This window comes from Lissotriton vulgaris, chromosome 1_1 (assembly GCF_964263255.1).
Source record: "Lissotriton vulgaris chromosome 1_1, aLisVul1.2, whole genome shotgun sequence".
NCBI lineage: Eukaryota > Metazoa > Chordata > Amphibia > Caudata > Salamandridae > Lissotriton > Lissotriton vulgaris.
This window is the reverse complement of record NC_141685.1, coordinates 378004508-378023779: the sequence shown is the minus strand read 5'-3', so window position 1 is coordinate 378023779 and position 19272 is coordinate 378004508. Positions and strand designations below refer to the sequence as shown.

Below are 19272 nucleotides of genomic sequence, written 5' to 3'. Positions count from 1 at the left end.
CCAGCCCACCAGCATCCACCAGATCTGCGTGGGGCCCTTTTGCTTCTGTGTCGCTTGCCACGTTGTCCAGTCACTTGCCCGTTGGCTAGTGACCCTCCAGACGACGTCCTACGTTTGTTTCCCTGCTGGTCTAGCTCCTCTAGACTAGCCCTAGCCTCCTCCTGAAGGGGACCTTCCTCAGACCCTCCTGGTCCACTCCAGACGCCATTTTGTGTCGCCACGTGGGCTTGCCGTAGCCAAGGCTTGTTGCCTCCTTCACCGGATCCAGCATCGCCAGCACCAGACATCCGACGTGGGACAGCTCGCAGACCTCCAGCCTGGTCGACATCAGCGCCCCTGGTCCGTGCAGCAGCAGAATCCAGTGTCACCTCTTCACCTGGCTGAGTGACCTTGTCCGGTGCCATCCTGGTGCCCACCTAATCACTGGCTAGTGATTCAGAACTCGGTCCCCTCTGCTTACAGGTACTCTTCTTCACTGATCCATCCCTGGATCAGCCCGGAAAATCTTCACTGGTCGCCTGCCAGCAACTTCCACTTCAGGCTCCTGGTTTGTCAACGAGGATTCCCGATGACACTTGAACCCTATGCAGCCGCAGCCCCTGGGCTAGGTAAACCAAGTACCACGGTGCTCCAGCGTAGATCCACTCTTTAAGTGTCTAGATCCACTTTCGTTTTTGACCTACCTAGTCAGGTTCGCCCGTGAACACTAACTTTGCATTTACTAGCATCCATAGACTTTGTCCCGCATTACGGGTGAGAGTTTCCACTCTGCACACGGCGCTCCTAGGCCTCCTGCTTCTAATCTAAGGGTTCAGCATTGTAGGCCTAGCGATTCTAAAGTCTCTGAGAATAGTTACTTACCTGCTAGTAATTCGCATTCCACTTCCATAGTATATGGTTTTTCGTGCCCCTCGGGCATTTGTGTAAATTGTGCGACTTTCAGTATTTCTTTAAGAGCTTTGTATTGTGCTTAGCACCCTGTCCTCATAAAGAGTCCAGGGTTGTTGTGTTATAAATAAATATCCTTTTATTTTCATAAACACTTGTGTGGTGTCCTTTCACTTGGTGTTCAAGGGGTATATGTGATGGTATAACAGCTGGCTTAACACACCCTCTAGAGTTTAGCCTAAAGACTGCTCTTGTCCATGCTACTAGGACAGCTGGTCTAAAAGGTTGACTTACAACCAATCATCAATAAGGGTCGTTTGGACTGATACATAGTGATCACTAGAATAGTGAGCACTGCATATCAGGCCAACTTCTCACAGTAGTGACCTCTTGACCCTAAGCCCCCCACTGCCCAACTGAAGCTGGGCACACGCGACAACATCAGACCTGGGCCCTGCTCTCCTGCCTGGTTGGCGTCGACCTACCCCCCATCTGCTTGATCCTCCCGAGAGCTGGCGGCCACTCCTTCCACTGCGTCGCGGACGCCAAGGAGAGACATGGGCCGCAGCGATGCAAGGCAGTCGAAAATTCCATTTGAAGTCAGAAAATAGTCGAAAACGACGCCGGAGGACGGGGGCAGCCCTACCACATCGGCCCCACAAGAGGAAGACTGGAAAACCCTCTTGCTGGGTATGAAGCAGAGCCTCTCGACAATAAACTCCAAGATCGACACCATCAACACACGCATGGACAGTGTGGTGGCTAAATTGGAACATCATGACACACGCATTAAAGAGGCCGAAGACCGGATTTCAACATTGGAAGACGGGGCTACATCTTCCACCAAACAGGTCACTCAAATGGACAGGCTGCTAAAAAATAATAGCGGACAAGAATGAAGATTTGGAGGCGCGGTCTCGCCGCAATAACGTTCGTATTTTAGGCCTTGCAAAATCAACCAACACCAGGAAAATGGAGCCCTTCGTTGAAAACCTTGTCGTGGAACTGTTCGGAAAAGACTCATTCTCCCCCACCTCATAGTGGAGAGAGCCCACAGATCCCTAGCAGCCCGGCCCCCTCCCGGGTCCCAACCAAGACCCATCATTGCGCGCTTCTTGAACTACAGAGACCGTGATGCAGTGTTGCGGCACGTGAGGGAGCTAGGGACTGTAAATCATGGCATCAAGATACTGTCCTTTTTTCCTGACTTTACTCCTTCAGTCCAAGAAGCTAGGCGCAAATTTGCCGGAGTAAAAAAAGAAGCTACAAGCACAGGAAATCCCGTATGCCATGCTATATCCTGCAAAATTGAAAGTCTCCTATCAAGGCAAGCAACATCTGTTTCAAAACCCACAACAGGTGGAGGACTTCCTAAAACAGTGCAGGAAAGACCAGCACAGAGAGGAATCGACTCGCCAACGCTCCAGATCACAGTCACCTCTGTCACAACAAGACTAGCCTAATGTACTGATTTGATGGGCCCCGAAGTTGCGTGGCCCCTGCTTACTGGGTATGTACACTATGCCTCCTGCATATTCAGGGTGAGATTCCCAGGCTATTTTGAATATTTTGAATTTTACTGGTCTAAAGTATCATTGAGTGCTCGATCACCCCCCTCCGTCCCACATGACCCGACCGGGGTAAGCCTGGTCGTACGTGGGTGAAAGAAGGGAGGTGGTTCGCAGGTCTGGTGCCCCTAGTTCTGACCCCCAATGGGCGAACCCCTACATTTGCCCTCCCCCCTGAAGATAGGGATATGCGAAATGCTTCTATTTGTTATGAGATGTTGTTTCTTAATGTTCTTTTGGGCAGGGGTGGGTGCTCTTTCCCCTGCGGGTTGGGGTAGCCGGCGTGGGTGGGTGGGAGTTCCGACATTTAACGCTCACAATCACAATGACTCTGATGAGGTTTTGGGTCGAGAGAGCTGGACTGAGATATTGGGTCTCCGGGTACACTGTTGCTTTTGTTTCTAGTACGAACTATAATGTCTTGTTTTTATATTGCACATTTCTGTATCGATTGGGATGGGTGACGTAACAGACACACAACCTATCCAACAGCTGCAACTAATTTCGTGGAATGTACGGGGTCTTAACAACCCGAGGAAAAAGCGACAGGTATTAGGCTACTTAGATAGGCAGGGAGTTTCCATCGCAATGCTTCAGGAAACACATTTAATGTCCGGTAGTTCCCCACTGTTTGCCTCCCGCTGGGCATCCAGCAGAGTATTCTCGTCATATTCCAATTATGCTAGGGGGTCACAATCCTGGTTAAACGTGGTGTACAGTTCACCCCCGCTGGTACTGAGACGGATGCAGGAGGTAGATATTGCATGGTATGGGGTAGGCTCTACTCCCACACAATCCTATTTGCATGCTATTATGGGCCGAACTAGGATGACCCTACACCACTCCTTACTCTACGGGGTAGGATCCTATCGATGGGAGTCGCGCACATCATCTAGGGTAGAGATTTCAACACGGCACTGCGGCCAACTATGGACAGATCTCACCCTCAAGCTGTGCATTACACACGTACTCAGCGCACCCTGTCGGACATCATAGAGGAACATCGCCTAATCGACACTAGGAGACATATACACCCCACACACGCGCAGGGCAAACACCACTCAGCAGTGCACTCCACCTGGGCACGTTTGGACTACATACTTTGCACCACCGGACTCTCCCCTTGGCTGGTTAAGGCATCCCACCTCGCACGTACCTTCTCTGACCATTCCCCAGTATTGGTAACTCTGCGCATTCCCCTCGATGCTTCCCCCTACTTAAATTGGCGAATTAAGCCGGCTCATTTAACACCTTGGCTGCTAAGGGGTTTTCCCCTCCTGTGCTGCAAATGTTTGAATCCTATAGTTTCATGACAAGGTCAACTCATCATAAGCACAGCGCAGGTAAAACCCATGACGAATTGACCTTGTCATGAGCATGGAAGGGGTTAACAGACTCGGCCTTCAAGGCGGAACTCGAACAGGACATAAAAGATTTTTTTGAACGCAACATATCCTCGGTGTCCAGTTTGACCACAGTTTGGGAGGCCTTTAAAGTCACAGTAAGGGGCTGGTGCATTGCTAAAGGGGGAGGAGTCCTCAGGTCCTTGCGTGATGAGTTGCGTAAACTCGAACTTGAACTAAAACATCTAGAGCGGGATGTCGATGATCCTATACAGGGCCACTCGGTTAAAGCTAAACTCCGAGAGAAACTTAATGACTATGCAGAACTTTCAGCAAAGGAATGTAAGTTCCGGGGGAAACCGTATGCTGCACGCAAATACAGGGAAGGGGATAGGCCTGGCAGAGCACTAGCATCCACTGTTAACCCCCCTAGCTATCAAAACTACATTACTACCCTACTGGATGAACACAATGTGCCGCAAAGGAATCTGCCAGACCAGCTTAAGGTCCTCACTGAACACTACTCTACACTATACACCCCCAAAGATCCACTCCAGTAAACCTAAACACTTATTTGGATCATACTGCACTCGCGTGGTTGGGTCCATCCCAACAAAAATTTCTTCACCATGTAATTGAGCTGGAAGAAATAACTGATGCCATAATGTCCATGAAGTCGGGTAAATCGCCGGGATCAGACGGGTTGCCAATTGATTTTTATAAAACATGCATGCATATTTTAGCCCCAATCCTCCAACAAGTGTATTATACAGCTCTGGAGGAAAGTATTCTGCCACCCACTATGCGGGAGGCCCCAATAACCTCACTGCTAAAACCAGGCAAGCCGCTGGAATCTTGTGATTCATATCGACCCCTCTCCCTATTAAACTCGGATATTAAAATACTGGCTAAAGTTCTGGCGTCACGCCTTAATCTGCTGATTGAAAGGTTGGTGTTGCCAGACCAGGCGGGCTTTGTCCCGAATCGTGCGACGTCCCATAATCTGCGTACCCTTCAAGCTGTGACACAAGACATAACCCCCACCTGCGAGGCGGCCGCTATTTTTCTCGATGCCACGAAGGCTTTCGATTCGCTAGAATGGGACTACCTGCTGGCGTTACTAGAAAGAATGGGTTTTCCCTTCAGTTTCCTTGACTGGATTCGATTATTATACCGGTAACCCCAGGCCTCAGTGGTACTAAATGGATCACGCTCGGCCCCCTTTGAGATCCACCGCAGCACACGACAAGGTTGCCCATTGTCCCCAGTCCTTTTCGCCATATCGATCAAACCATTAGCAGCCAAATTGCGCCAACACCACAACCATCGCTCTCTCATTTACCCGGAACGACAGTTACTTATAGCATTATATGCTGACGACATGACCCTCTACGTACATAAACCTCAGGAGAACTTAAACCCCCTGCTGCGTGAAATTACCAAATTCGGAGGGATCTCGGGCATACAAATCAATTGGTCGAAATCAGCCCTATTCCCACTGACAGACAAAACCACGCAGTTTCCCCTGAATTACCCCTTAGTCTGGGAGGCAGAGGAGATTATGTATTTAGGTATAACTGTGACTAGAAAGCGAGACACGCTCATTCGGGCCAATTACGGGACGGTTATGGACAAACTGACGGATAATGTCACCAGATGGATACATCTTCCACTATCTATGGCGGGGCGCATCTCACTGATTAAAATGGTAGTACTACCAAAACTACTGTATCTCTTCACTAATATACCGTATAATCCAGGTGCGCACTTTTTCCGCACACTAAACTCGCAAATGTCGCAACTCATTTGGGGTGGGAAACGGGCCCGAATCGGCTTGAAGACACTGATGCTTCCCTACCACCAGGGCGGATTCGAAGTGCCTAACTTCCGACGCTACTACGACTGTGCACAAGGCCACTTTGTTGCATACTGGCTTCATTCCCTTCCCCCCCCCCTTTATGGCGCACCTGGCGGTCGAAGACGGTCACATGAGGCCGATGCAAACATCGGGCTACCTCTACTCCGAGGCCAAACTTGCTGACCGAGACCCAACCACCGTCTACTGCACGATACTGGCCTGGAGACGCTTGGCGGAAGCCATGGGGACGCCATTCCTGTACTCGCCACTTATGACCCTAGCGCACGACCCACGACTTAGCATAACCTGTGAGGAAATCGGCCGTAAACTGCTTACAAGATTGGCACTCCATACGTGGGGGGACCTATACCTACAGGGCTGCTTCCGCACATCAGCGCAATTCTTCGGTGATGAATCCCCCTCCGTCATGGATACATTCCTATATGTACGACTGAGGCAGGGAATGAGGGCGGTCACCCCAGCCTTTCCGGATGAACTGGATACAGTCCAGCCCCACCATTCTCTACTCCAAGCTGAAACCCCTAAGCACGTAGTCTCCATGCTCTATAAACACACGCAGGCAACCCCATCCCCTCCTACCCTTAAAGCAAGACGAGACTGGGACGACGACCTAGAAGCCCCTATGTCCGATGAACAATGGGAGGACAGTTGCGCGCACACTACTGCAGTGACGGGTAACACACGTCTCAGGCTGGTGCATTATAAATTTCTGCACAGGTTTTATTGCACTCCGGCCAAACTGCATCGTTTTCGACTCCGGAATGATGACCGGTGTCTGCGCTGCAAGGCCGAGGGAGCGGATTTTCTCCACCTTGCATGGACGTGCCGTGGCAAGTTTTTGGGATGAAGTGTTTAAAGCCATGTCCGACATGGTTGGAGTGACTGTGTCACCCTGCCCGAAGATTGCGCTACTTGGCCAGGCTTGCCCAGAGTTGACCGCGCACCGTACATTTTTTGCGCTAGGCCTTCTCCTGGCAAAGCGACATGTGGCATGTCGTTGGGGGCGAGGACGAGCACCTAAGTTCAAAGATTGGCTTACCACAATGGTCACATGGCAAGACCAACTGCACAATTACGCGGAGCTACTTCCCCACAAGTCAAGACCCAAGGACATATGGGGTCCGCTTACCGCGTACCTTCTACGACTGCAAGCCGACTCTCAGTCAGACAAGGACGAGACACAAGAGATCGCCCCTTCGACTCTAGATACAGCACCTCATGCCTGATATATCACACTTGTTGTCGTCTTCCCCAATACACTAGCCATGCCTCTCATGTAAACTTCTACCTGCATCATCGCACACTGAAACTCCTGTGTTATACTCCAAGCAGGGGTGTGGAATTTAATAAAATATCTACATGTCCAGGGGGCAAGCTGCTTAATAAATCTACTTGTCCTGTAACAAAATCCACTTGTCCCCTTTGTGCTGTGTAATGTGGCAACAAATTACGCAAAAATCTCATCATACAAGAGTTCTGATATAGCCTCTCTGATTATGCCAGGGTTCATACCACAGTAGTGTTTGAATACTAGCGAATCCCTTATGCTGCTATGTTTCTGCAGGTCTACATACTGGGGCTGAAGGTAGTGGTAAGCAATAGTTCCAGGGTTGGAATGCCCTTTTTAGTCTGTGCAAACCTACTAACGTGCACGTTTTAAGGGTTTTCACCAATTCTTCTCTAATCATTCCCGATACTGAGAATAGTTGGAAATTTATTACTGGCAGTGGCAGACTTAAAACTTCTTCCAGGGTTGGGAAAAAAAGTGGTTGGAGGAAAAGTGAACTTAAAAACATTCAGATTTTCACATAAGCAAATCTACACCTGCATATTTGCTTATGCTAAAATGTAGTTCACAAATATTTTCTGGGAGTACTATTTCTTGGCCTACTTCTGTAATTTTTTGTGAAATCACGGAAACTGTACATATGCACTTAATGCAAGGATATATACCATGGATGCACTTTTGAGACTTTCTTTAATAATTGGGCTTCTAATTCGGCCTGGAGTTAACAATGATCTTTTGTTTTGCTGTGGCAATGTATGCTGAGACCAACATTTTGTTTTGCTTTTGCCAATGCTTGTTAGAATGCTGAAGACCCAGCACCTCCCACACTGTTAAGGTTTTACAACAACCATGCCTAAACAAGTCACTCCTTGACAAAACCAAAAGGCTGACCACCAATTTCAGACCCACTAGCTTTGCCAATGCTTGTTTATTTGTGTTTTCCATATTCGTATTTAAACTGGTTACACTGATATTCCATTCTGAATATTTTTGGGAAATACTAACATACATCAACATGTTACTAAATGATGCTGCAAAGATACAGTACCTAAATTCTTACAGTAGTTTAGCTAAATGTTTTCTTTTCTTACGTGCATTTTTCTTGCTTTCAAGTTTCTGCAAATATTTGCATATAATCAGAGAGCATTATGGGGGCATTATACAGAGCCTCATATTACTAGACTTTGAAAATGTGTGTACACTTTTATACTGGAACCACTGTCAGTAGTGCAGGCTGAGATTAAAACATTTACTTTTAGTGCTCACCCTAATAATAAAGGCTTTGCGTTTATGAACCATATATACAAGTTCAAACAGCAATAACATACATATTAGACACACTACCTTAATTGTAGAGAATTCCCTTCCCTGATCCACAATGTGGTACTGTAAACTGGCAGCCAAAGGGTTTGTGATGCAGGGGGTTGGGCCTACTTGTCCCAAGGACAAAATGCACATTAAAACCTGTTGCCCTTGACCCCAAACAATATGTCCTGGGCGTCGGGCTATAGGAATTCCCCATCCCTGGGTGTATACTCTGTATGAAGGGAGGTCTTAACTGGTAGGGCTCCTCACAAAATGCTCTATTTCCCTGTTTGCACTGCTAGGGAGTCAAGCATTGGAAATGCAATAGGTCTCGCATTAGAAGAGTTGGAGCTATTGGTCTTGTAAATCTAATAATTTTTTAAGTTTTAATTTTGTTATTGTAAATGCCAATATTTATAGAATTTGCAAATGTGACACCTATAGCATTATTTAACATTTTTTGTGTCGTTTGTAATAAAGCATATCAGTAGTAATATCAAATCGAACTATCACTGTTTTGTCCGGCAGAAAGCACTTTAGTTGCAGAACGAATGTGCAAACATAAAAAAAGTTAGGATGAAAGCCACATACGTACGAACACATATAAAAATACAGCACCAAACGTAACTCACATACATGTCTTCATATGCAATCACCTTGCCTATAGCCGACTCACTCTTGGATCCTCGAGGCGGACAGACTAAGTCACATTACACTGATGCGCTTGAATTTACAGCACTTGGAAATCTGCCATGAAACGCTATACGTTGTGGCCACCTGAAGCGCCACCTCACGCAGTTTGCAGCCCTTGTCCCTTTGCATGGATGTAGGTGGCATTCATAAACAACAAATACACATGTATAAATAAACTTTTTTCACTACTATGCCCTTAGCGCCCTCGACTAAATAATTGAATTGTTCTGCTTTCCCTTGTATTTTGGACCTTATATTCTAATGAGACCAACAGTGTTCCCCGACGGAAGTCTTGCACCCCGAGGTTGTGAAGACACAGACTCACAGCCGATCAAGTATGCAAAACTACATAAAGGGCTGGAAAAAACATTGAGGCGGAGGGCGTACGGACTGCGGGGGGGGGGGGCACAGATCGGGGGGGTGGGTCGGGATGACGCAGCAGGGGACCAAAGTTGCGGTGGGATGGAGGTTGAATGGTAGAAAAAAAGTGCAGTTGCAAGGGAGCGGGAGGTTCAAGCAGGCGAAGGTGGCATGGGCTTGGTGGTTATGCGGATGGGTAACGTCATGCGAGGAGGAGGGTGGAAAGCGCGTCAGTGAACTCGGCAGCAAGGGCTTTGTCAATTAAACGTTATTGCTAAATACAGCGTTTGCCTCGAAGTTCTGATACAAACTTCATAAGTGTTGAAAGAAATGCAGAGCACATTAGACCATATGCTGCACACTTCCAACAGTAGAAAACATTGAATAATGGGCCAGTCTACAGGTCATCGGGTCGGATTGCCAGTAAAGGAGGGAAGGACCGGGTTGGAGGGGAGGGGGGGGGGAACTGTCCAGGAGAAGGTGGGGGTCGGGGGGCACGGTGAAAAGCGAGCAAGGGGTAGGGGAACGAAAGGGCGTAAAACAAGTTTAAAATAAAAAAGTACACTGGGGGGAGGAGAACACAAGTTAAAACGAGACACGGCCTGGCGGCCGTGAAAGTTGCAGCAGAGGAAATGAAAAGTGGACGCGGACGATCTCCCAGCACTGCATTTCTCGACATAGGAAGTACCCAACAACTTTTAGGAGAGCTACAGGCAGCGGGAATGCAGAAAAAGAGGCCATACCAGCAGCACAGTCTGGACGGATCAGAAGCATGGGCAGAACAAGTTAAAACGAGACACGGCCTGGCGGCCATGAAAGTGAAAGTACGGCCGGCCGTGAATAAAAATGCGAGCAAGGGGTGGGAGAACAAAAGGGCGTCAAACAAGTTTAAAATAAAAAAAAGTACACTGGGGGGAGGAGAACACAAGTTAAAATGAGACACGGCCTGGCGGCCTTGAAAGTTGCAGCAGTAGAAATGAAAAGTGGACGCGGGCGATCTCCCAACACTGCATTTCTCGACATAGGAAGTACCCAACTACTGGTGGCCTGAGAAGCGCCCGTGAAGTAGGGGGCGAGGAGCCGAACCCTTTGATGTAGCTCACGGTCAGGCGGCTGTGAAAAAAAGCAAATAGGGGGAGGAGAAGTGAGGCCAGCGCGCACTGCGCACGCTGGGGAAGCCTGTGGGAGGGAGGCTGATGGCTTTGATGTGGGGAAATGCGCGTGCTTGTGTCCACACGCACTGCATGAAATCACCAGTTTAGTTAAGCTCTGGATAAGCCCCTATAATCTCACAAGCTCAATGCGCAAGCGCATTGACAGGCGAGACCAAATAAAAACATGTACTTCGGTCACACTGGGGGCGTGGGAAGGTCGGCTAATAAAGAAAGGAAATTAATTATAACTTAGGCTCCTCTGCTTGTGCGCATGCCTGCTCAGGGGTGTAAGGATCCACTGAGTATAGGCGAGTGGTAGAATGCTCAGTTGGTGAGGTGGCCTGAGCAATAAAGCTTTGTGCGCCTGAGAGGAGGTGTGTACTGTTACATAACTTCATGTAACTGAACATACAAGGGTCTGCCAAGGGCGTCTGCTTCTTACAATAAGCTTTCCCATGGCTCAACGTATTCCACCACTGAGCTAGGAAATAACTAGACAGAGGAGTGAGAAAAACACAGTTTCTATTAGGCCAATAATGTGGAATCCTTGCAGCATTGCTCAATTAAAGGATTGGAAATAACCAGTACACCTTTAACAGAGGGCACACAGTCATGTGAGGTTTGCCTCGGATACCACCTTGAATCTACAAAGTACATAAAGTAACTCATCAATATAGAATCCAGATAAGAGGTGATAGTAGTGATGTGTCACTAGAAGGCACCTACTAGAGTTGCTTTTTGACCAGAAGTGAGACTTTCAGGTGAAATGCATCCTTTAAATTAATTTCCAGTTACATAAAATGAATACATGAGGTTTGCAAATACATTAACATTACATTTTAGACTAAAACTTTATATTTTCACTTGCTTAAAATACTCCCTACGGAACTAGAGCGGCTTTTGAACTTCAGAAAATCATTACACCATCACCTTCTGAAAGCAGGAGTATAATATTCCCACCTGCAAACCTTATCCTGAACCCTGCTAGGTCCCAAGTAATTCCTTACCACTCTTCCCAAATTCCTGACGTGAGGAACCTGCTGATGAAGCAGGAGTGAAACGGGGACTGGAGTTTACACACTTTTGCTGAATTCCATCAGCCTAACTCAGTGACAAAGCAACTAAAGAAAGCAACTACATAAAACACTTCAGGCTGGAGAAGCCGCTTAAATGGCCCGAAGCAAGATACATGGCTGCTGGATCTATGCAGTGGGCTTGCCCTTTTCACAATTCCACAGCAAGCTGGAGAAAATATCACTGGGGCGTAATCAGGTCACAGGAAGAGTCACAGGAAGAGTCCATCAAGAGTTACAATGCTAGGGTCGACTATGGGAGTCTGTGTTAAAGAAGTTTGGAGAAGAGGAAAATACTTTTGAAGGAGGTGTTATCTAAGACCAAGACTAATGCAGAAGTAGATGACGTGTGAAAATGTGGAGCAGGACGGGCGTGGAATTCCTATAGCCGACTCCCAGGGGATACTGTTTGGGGTCAAGGACAAAAAGTTTTCATTTTTATATTCTCCTTAAGACATGTAGGTCCAACCCCCTGCAGCAGAAACACTTTGGCTGCCAGTTTAAAGAACCACATTACGGATCAGGGAAGGGCATTGTCTGCAGATAATATATGTATCCATATTTTGATGCTGTTCTTGTTCAAACTTGTATTTATGGTTCATTAATACAAAGTCTTTCCTATTAGGGTGAGCGCCCTAAGGAAATGTTGTAACCTCGGACTACACTACTGACAGTGGTTCCACTGTAAAAATGTGTACACGTTTGCAAAGTTTAACAATATGATGCTATTTACATTGCTCCCAGAATGCTCTCTAATTAGATGCAAATATCTTCAGAAGCCTGAAAGCAAGATTGCTTATCCTTGGTTTTCAAAATAAAATGTTCACAAAAAAAACGCAACTAGGAAAAAAAGATGTTTTGATAAACTAAAGTGAAATAGTAGGTAACATTTTTTTGAACCATCATTTAGTAAAATGCGTTAATGCATGCTAGCATAATGGAAAATCAGTGCAACCAGTTTTAACAAGATAATGGGAAACATGAAAATAAACAAGCACTGGCAAAGCCAATAGGTCTGATATTAGTGGTCAGCCTTTTGGTTTTGTCAATTCATCTTTGAAGTGCTTTTTTTTTTTTTACAACTGTGTGGGAGCTGCCAGACCATCGCCATTATAACAAATTCTTATAAAAACAATATGTTTGGGTCTTAAAAAGCACACATTGCCACAGTAGTCCCTGGCACTGACCAAAACTACTTTGTGTGCAGATAAGCTCCTTGTGAAAGAGCGGAAGCCAGGTCGATGGATAGATGGATTTTTAATACAAATTAAACGTCTTTGTGGGCTCCAGACCTAATTAGGGGCCCTATTTTTAAAGAAAGTCACACATTCGAATCCATGCTATATGTCCTTGCATTAGTGCAGATTTATGGCTTTCATGAATTCACATGAATTTCCAGAAGTAGGCCAGGAAATCTTACTCCTAGAAAATATTTGTGAACTCCTTTTTAGCACGAGCAAATATACAGGCGTAGATGTGCTCATGCCATAATCTGTTGAGCGTTTACAAGTTCACTTTCCCTCCAACCACTTTTTTCCCCAACCCAGGACAAAGATGTACTTCTGCCATTGTCTGGAGTAAATTTACAACCTTTCTCAGGATGAGAAAATATTAGCGAAGAGGTGGCAAATCCTTAAAACATGTAGCTTAGTAGGTTTGCTCAGACTCAAAAGGGCATTCAAACCCTAGAACTAGTACTTAACCCGTTCACTGCTTCTGTTGGCCAACGGTCAACGCAAGCACTACCTCCGTAGTGCTGCGCATGTCCGTTGGCCGACACAGCCCACCCACTCTTTAAAGCCATCACACTGCAGTGCATTTTGGGCCGCAGTTAAGGGGTTAACGCAACCTCCAGCCAAAGTATGTAGATCTGTGGAAAGGTGGCAAAATAAAGAAATTGCTAAAATGTAAAACCTACTATTGTATGAGCCCTGGCATAATCAAAAAGGCTAATATGTGAGTCTTCACATAATGCGATTGTTGCCATAATTTGTTGCTGCACTACGTGGCACCAAAGGAACAAGTGGATGTTTTTACAGGACAAGTAGACTTATGAAGCAACCTGTACCATTGACAAGTAGATATTTTATTAAATTGCTCACCCCTGGGAGTAGGCAAGCTGAATTGGACATCCAACAAGGTTGTACTGTTTTTTGCTGAGCTTGGGGAGTCAAAACGTCATACAGTCTTTCTGACTTAGTTTAAAAAATGTTTTTCTTTTTTTTAACTCTGTTCTCAATACTGACCAAATAAAAGTGATGGGTGTAACGCTTTAATTAAACTCACCCATTGGTTCAGCAAAAGCTGCATTCCATTCAATCGTATTATAGCCAGGGCCACTTGAATTATGCAGCAGGGGAGGGTCAAATTATGAGGCAGGGTTGAGTAAATTATGCGGCAAGAAAAGACATTTTGAGGCACATTTTGTGATAGTATTACTTTATTATTTGGAAATGTTTAAACTTGTTAACACTGTCTGGGCATTAGTTTCACCTCAATAGTACCAGTTTAACACCCAAACATAGCAATAAGCTGCGTGTTTACTAACTTTTGAACAGTTTGAGCTAGAAACAATTTATTTTCGTTAAAATCTGCAGATTATGCGGAGATGGTGGAATATGTGACGAATCTATGATTATGCTAAAATCACAGTACAATCTCATAATTCCAGTGGCCCTTATTTTGCTGTGTCACTATAGACATGGACCAACCATAGGCAAACCAGACTTAGCACTACCCCAAAAAGTTCAGTCCAGCTTGAGGGGTTATGCCATATCCCTTCTGAATGTAAACACAAGAAACTTCAACCACTTTCGATCTTGTTGGGCCTCATCAGTGGCAGGCAGCTGGTTTCTTATGGCTTAGTGAACAGAGGGCATCACGCCTGGCATACCCATCACACTTAGTCCGTCTCTCTAAGAAAGACAAAGAGACAATCTCAGCCACCAGCATTCAGTCTGGGCCACTCCACTATTAACAAAAACAATGATTCAGCACACAACAATGTATTCCTTAGGTTTACCAACAACGGAATATCGCTTGTTAAGTGACTGCTTAGTGGACTATTCCAAATGATTCATTTCAGTGCAGCCATGGATTTTTTTAGCCGGCTACGCGGTGGGAGTGGTTCTAGTATACAACAAAGATATACATGGGCTAAAAAAAAAATTTAAAAAACACATGGAATAAGAGATCCAACTGGCACTCCTAGCTAGAGTGAGGGACGAAGTCGAACTCCAGGAAAGGATTCTTAATGGACTAAGATGGACTACTGTTATAGCCCTGAAGAAGACCACTTGGGTCAAAATGCGTTGGCTACAGTCGTTTTTAAGATTTATTTCAATAAAGAAACAAGGAAACAGGAACCTGCTGAATTGATGTGCTTCTCTTCACTTTGCTTGTACTTGTAGAATATACTAATCTTTGCACATGTTGGAGTGCTGAATCATTGTTTTAGTCGTAAATTTATAGGATCAATATCCATGGATGTTTGAGGGGTATTGAGTCTTTGGATCTTTGCACCCTTGTATATTATAAACTATTACCACTATTGACATTGAGATAGGTGCATTTGCAAGTACCCCCTAACCCTTGTTGTGTGTCTATTATAGCCACTCCACTTATAATCAATAAGTGGTGCCATTGTCAAACACTTCCTGTGTTTTTGGTGCAGTGCTTTGATGTAAGGTCTCAACTTAGAGGAGCTTCTTTTTAAATATTCCAATTAGAACCTTCCTGTCCCATCTCACCTTAAGAGACTGATCACTAAGATCACTATGGCTGTACTCACTGGGTACACTGGCATGAAAAACCCTAAAGCAGACCTGGGTGTTCAACAGCAAAGTGAAAGCCACTAACAAAGCTGGGGGGTGAAGCAGAGAATAGAGTCTACTAACTAGACAAAATATACTTCAGTCCGAAATTAGTAAAAAAAAAACGCTCTTCACCAGTCAAGCAGGAAGAAACAGCGTCTCCAAAGATGTTGCGCTTTGTGACACTTAGATTCGCTCTTAGTAGGAAGATGCACTCCTGTAACTGGTGTAGGCTTCCAGTCTAGTAATCGTAAAATAGCACTTTTTTCCAACACCAGTGTCAACCCACCTTTAACCAATACCAAAAGGGAGAAACTGTGTCTTGTTTAAGGTCCAGCACATGTGCCCTGAAATAGACTAAGAACAAGCAGTGTGCAATTCCTGTGTAGGGATCTAGGTCTCCTAGTGTGGTAAATACAGGGGAGTGCTTCTATTATGAGCAAGGGTCTTCAAACAACCCGAAATGTGTCATGCTTGATCATCGGGCAGCTCCTCATTGGGCAGGCCCTTCAATGCCCAACAGGCCCCTCAGGTCTTGGGAGTATTTTTTTTTCTTTTTGACGACGTGAGGAGTGAGGTTTGGATGTGGTGGGTAGAAGTGTGCTGAATGAGAGGAGTGTGTGTTAAAAATGACTAGCAGGATCCAAAAACTATTTTAATTGTCGAGTCCTTTTGTCATGGTTAAAAACGTGGGTTTAAGCTAACGATAGATATAATCTTGGCTCTGATTTAGTATAAGTCAAGGGTCGCCGTGTTTCATGCCCATTACTGTCCACAAGGATCACGGCATTTCATCAGGACCAATTCAACTTTATCCCCTCAAACAAGGATGAGCTTGTGAGATATGTGCACCATGCCCTGTATACCTTACATAAATATACAGGGTATCTCCTGGGGACAGACCCAAAATTAGTAACGTGTCTGGCTCCAATCAGACCGGTCAGGGCAAAATGATATTGTGCGCACCGACGGTTAGTTGCCGATGCACGATTTGGGCTTCCTGCCTACCTCTTACTCTGCAGACCCGCTTACCTTTAACTACAGCATGATTATCAGCAACTCTAATAGGTGTGCCTGTGGACACCAGATAAAAAAAATATTTTTGGAGGAGAATGTTGCTAGTCTTGTGAAGAAGGTCTGCTAGATGCAGCAATGGGTGTATAAAGTGGCAGCTGGATGTAGTACGATTTAGCAGTTCAGCAAGTAGCAATGATAAAAAGCAAAACTGAAGAAAAAGTGGAATATAGCAGTCTGAGGTTTGAGACAAACGAACACAGCTGTAAGTCTGACTTCAAACACTATCCTAAAGTGCAGTAAAAAATGAAAACATGATTAATCCCTGCCTCTACATTCACAGAATGTCAGTGTGAGAAGGTACCAATATGGAAACAGCAGCACAAAATGTAAACAGTATGTGGAAGGGTGCAAGGTAGGTGAGCAGAGATGAATAAACATGAATTCTGCATCACAAAATGTTGTAGGGGGTGCAGTGTGGTGAAGCAAACAGCAAGTATTCAGCAGACAACGCACCTAGACTGTGAAGCAAATGCACAGCAAACAATCACTAGCACCCACTGTAGACAGAGTGAAAGGGCTTACAGGAGGGGCAGGTCAAGGAACAGAAATGGATACACATCTAATCACCAGCATGTAATGTGCATAGAGTTGAGAAACTCAGGAGGAAAAAGCAAACAGAAGGCAACAGACCAGGATTAACGCAGTTGACAGCTATGTGTATGCAGTACACTGCAGCAGCGAGAGGTAAATAAGCAGCAGCATACACGGTCTGTGATGGGATACACTTCAACTGGGGGTGAACAATAAACAGCACACACAGTGGGTGAAGGAGGTACTTAGCAGCAAAGGAATAACATAAGAAAATGCACACATTACATACATAGAGACGTGAGGCATCAAGAACCAGAGAAGTAGGAAGATAAATCAATCTGAAGTGTACAATGAGTGGACAGAGGCGGTAGGAAGAGAAAAATACCTTAAATTCTCAAAGTATGAAGTGTTACAGGTCAGAAAAACAAAAGGAGCAGCGTCATTGCCATGACTCCAGTAGCAGTGTTAGAGGATAACAGAGGAGGGGCCAAGCAGTAATCCTTGAACAGAGCGCATTTGGACACAGGACAGAAAAAAAACTCGGTAGCAAAAGGGGGTCACGAGGCATTAGCTGTAAAGGGAGCATGCAGTGGTGCAGTGGCAAGGGTAAGGCCCCGCAGCAGAGGTGGATAAACATCCAATCAGCACTCAGAAGTGTAAACAGCGTGAAGGGAGACATGACAGGAAAGCACAGCCAGCAAAAGAGGTGGGTCGACACGCCAAGGGAGAGTGCAGATGGAAGCACAACATGCAGTATGAGAGACACAATCCATTATATTGTTCGCCTCCTACTTTGTTTTATCATTCAAGTTCGCTGGACTACACAAACAGAATAACAAGCAAGCACATTGAGCAGAGAAGGGAGGTATGAACTATATATACCCTGGAGCAAGAGAAGACCCACCAGCAGAAGACTGTACAAAAGTTATAGCAATTTACATATTATGACGATAATGTACTGTCGAAAATGCATATATAAACATGCGAATCAAGCCAGACAACAGAAGAGTTGGATACACATCAGCCGTGAACATGGTACATAGGTAGCGTAAGCAAGCAACATACAAGCAAGGGAGGGGGGTCGTCAGAGCATCGAAGACACACGGACTGCAGGAATACAGGGGTGCTAAGCGACCTAGCTGCAGACAGAAATAAACAAGAACCCAGGTACATGAAGAGTGGGTCTATGATAATTAAGTCTATCTAGGCAGCAGACCTAGCCAAGGGGCGACATGGCCCAGGTACAAACACTATGCTGAGGGAGAGAAAATGTTGTAAGACTCTAGATAGAGGGGGGAGGGGCTCTTTCCCTGCACCCGAATGTGTTCTTGATAATCCACTACTCCAAAATCGCCGTAGAGGGCTGGCTCCTTCTTTGGACACTTAAAGAAGTTAAAATGAATGCTACATAGGTATGTCTGAACCAGTGCCATATTCATCTATCTGCCTCATTAAAACAAACAACGAATCCAACGCATTAAAAAGTGGTACAGCCGGAGCCGTCCCCCAAATTAAAACGTCCTCTAGTGATCCCCAAATCATATATAGCGTCACATATTCCCATCACGTCAACCAAGAGATTCATTAATCCAAAGCAGCCACTGCAGAACCCTGAGGCATTACCTTGCTCTCAAGCAGAGCGGAAGCTAAACCGTCCCAGTACCTGCCTGTGCCGCCCCAAAAGTCCTTTACATGTACCCTAAACGGCGCAGTAATCGCCCCCCCACCAAGTGCCCTTCCTATGGATATTAAACTACACCCGCACGTGCCCTTCAGCCCCCCTTTCACTGCCACCACGTGGCCCCCATCATCGGACACCCCACCCCTGCAGTGCCAGTGCCCCCCTCTCCCTGCTGGGCTGTGTTTGCAGGTCCCCTGCAGTCGCACTCACCGGAGCCGGGCGCTTCATGCTGCGGGGGCTGCGGCTTCTCCCCCTCCAGGCCCCGGGCGGGTGCGGTGCTCCCCGCCTCCTCTGCGGCTCCGTGCTCTGCCCGCCCGCGCTTAGAGCCCCAGTCCGCTGCCACTTGGGCGCCCCCAGCTCCCGGCCAAAGCCGCCGCCATCCCCAGTGCCCAGGAACCGCCGAACGAGTAGATGCGGCCAGGCAGCCAGAGCGGAGCCTGCCAGCCGGCGCGAGGGTCAGGCGGGCGGACGAGCGCCCCCTGGCCGCGCCTGGCGGCAGGGACTGCGGCAGAGCAGAGGACACGCTGCTGCCGCTGCTGCTGCTGAGGCGGCTGCGACTACTGCTGGGTAACCCTGGGGGAACTCAGCGCACATGGGCTATTAATAGCACTCGGGGTTGG

General features: G+C 46.4%; 1 protein-coding gene across 1 annotated transcript in view; it reads right to left on the bottom strand.

Moving 5' to 3' along the window:
- The window catches only part of ZFYVE9 (zinc finger FYVE-type containing 9), a 656288-nt gene extending 637223 nt beyond the window's left edge, over positions 1 to 19065 (bottom strand). Inside the window, exon 1 of the mRNA XM_086952440.1 lies at positions 18863 to 19065. The gene's annotated coding sequence lies outside the window, so the exon portion shown is untranslated. The remainder of the gene's footprint in view (positions 1 to 18862) is intronic.
- Between the last annotated feature and the right edge of the window lie 207 nt (positions 19066 to 19272).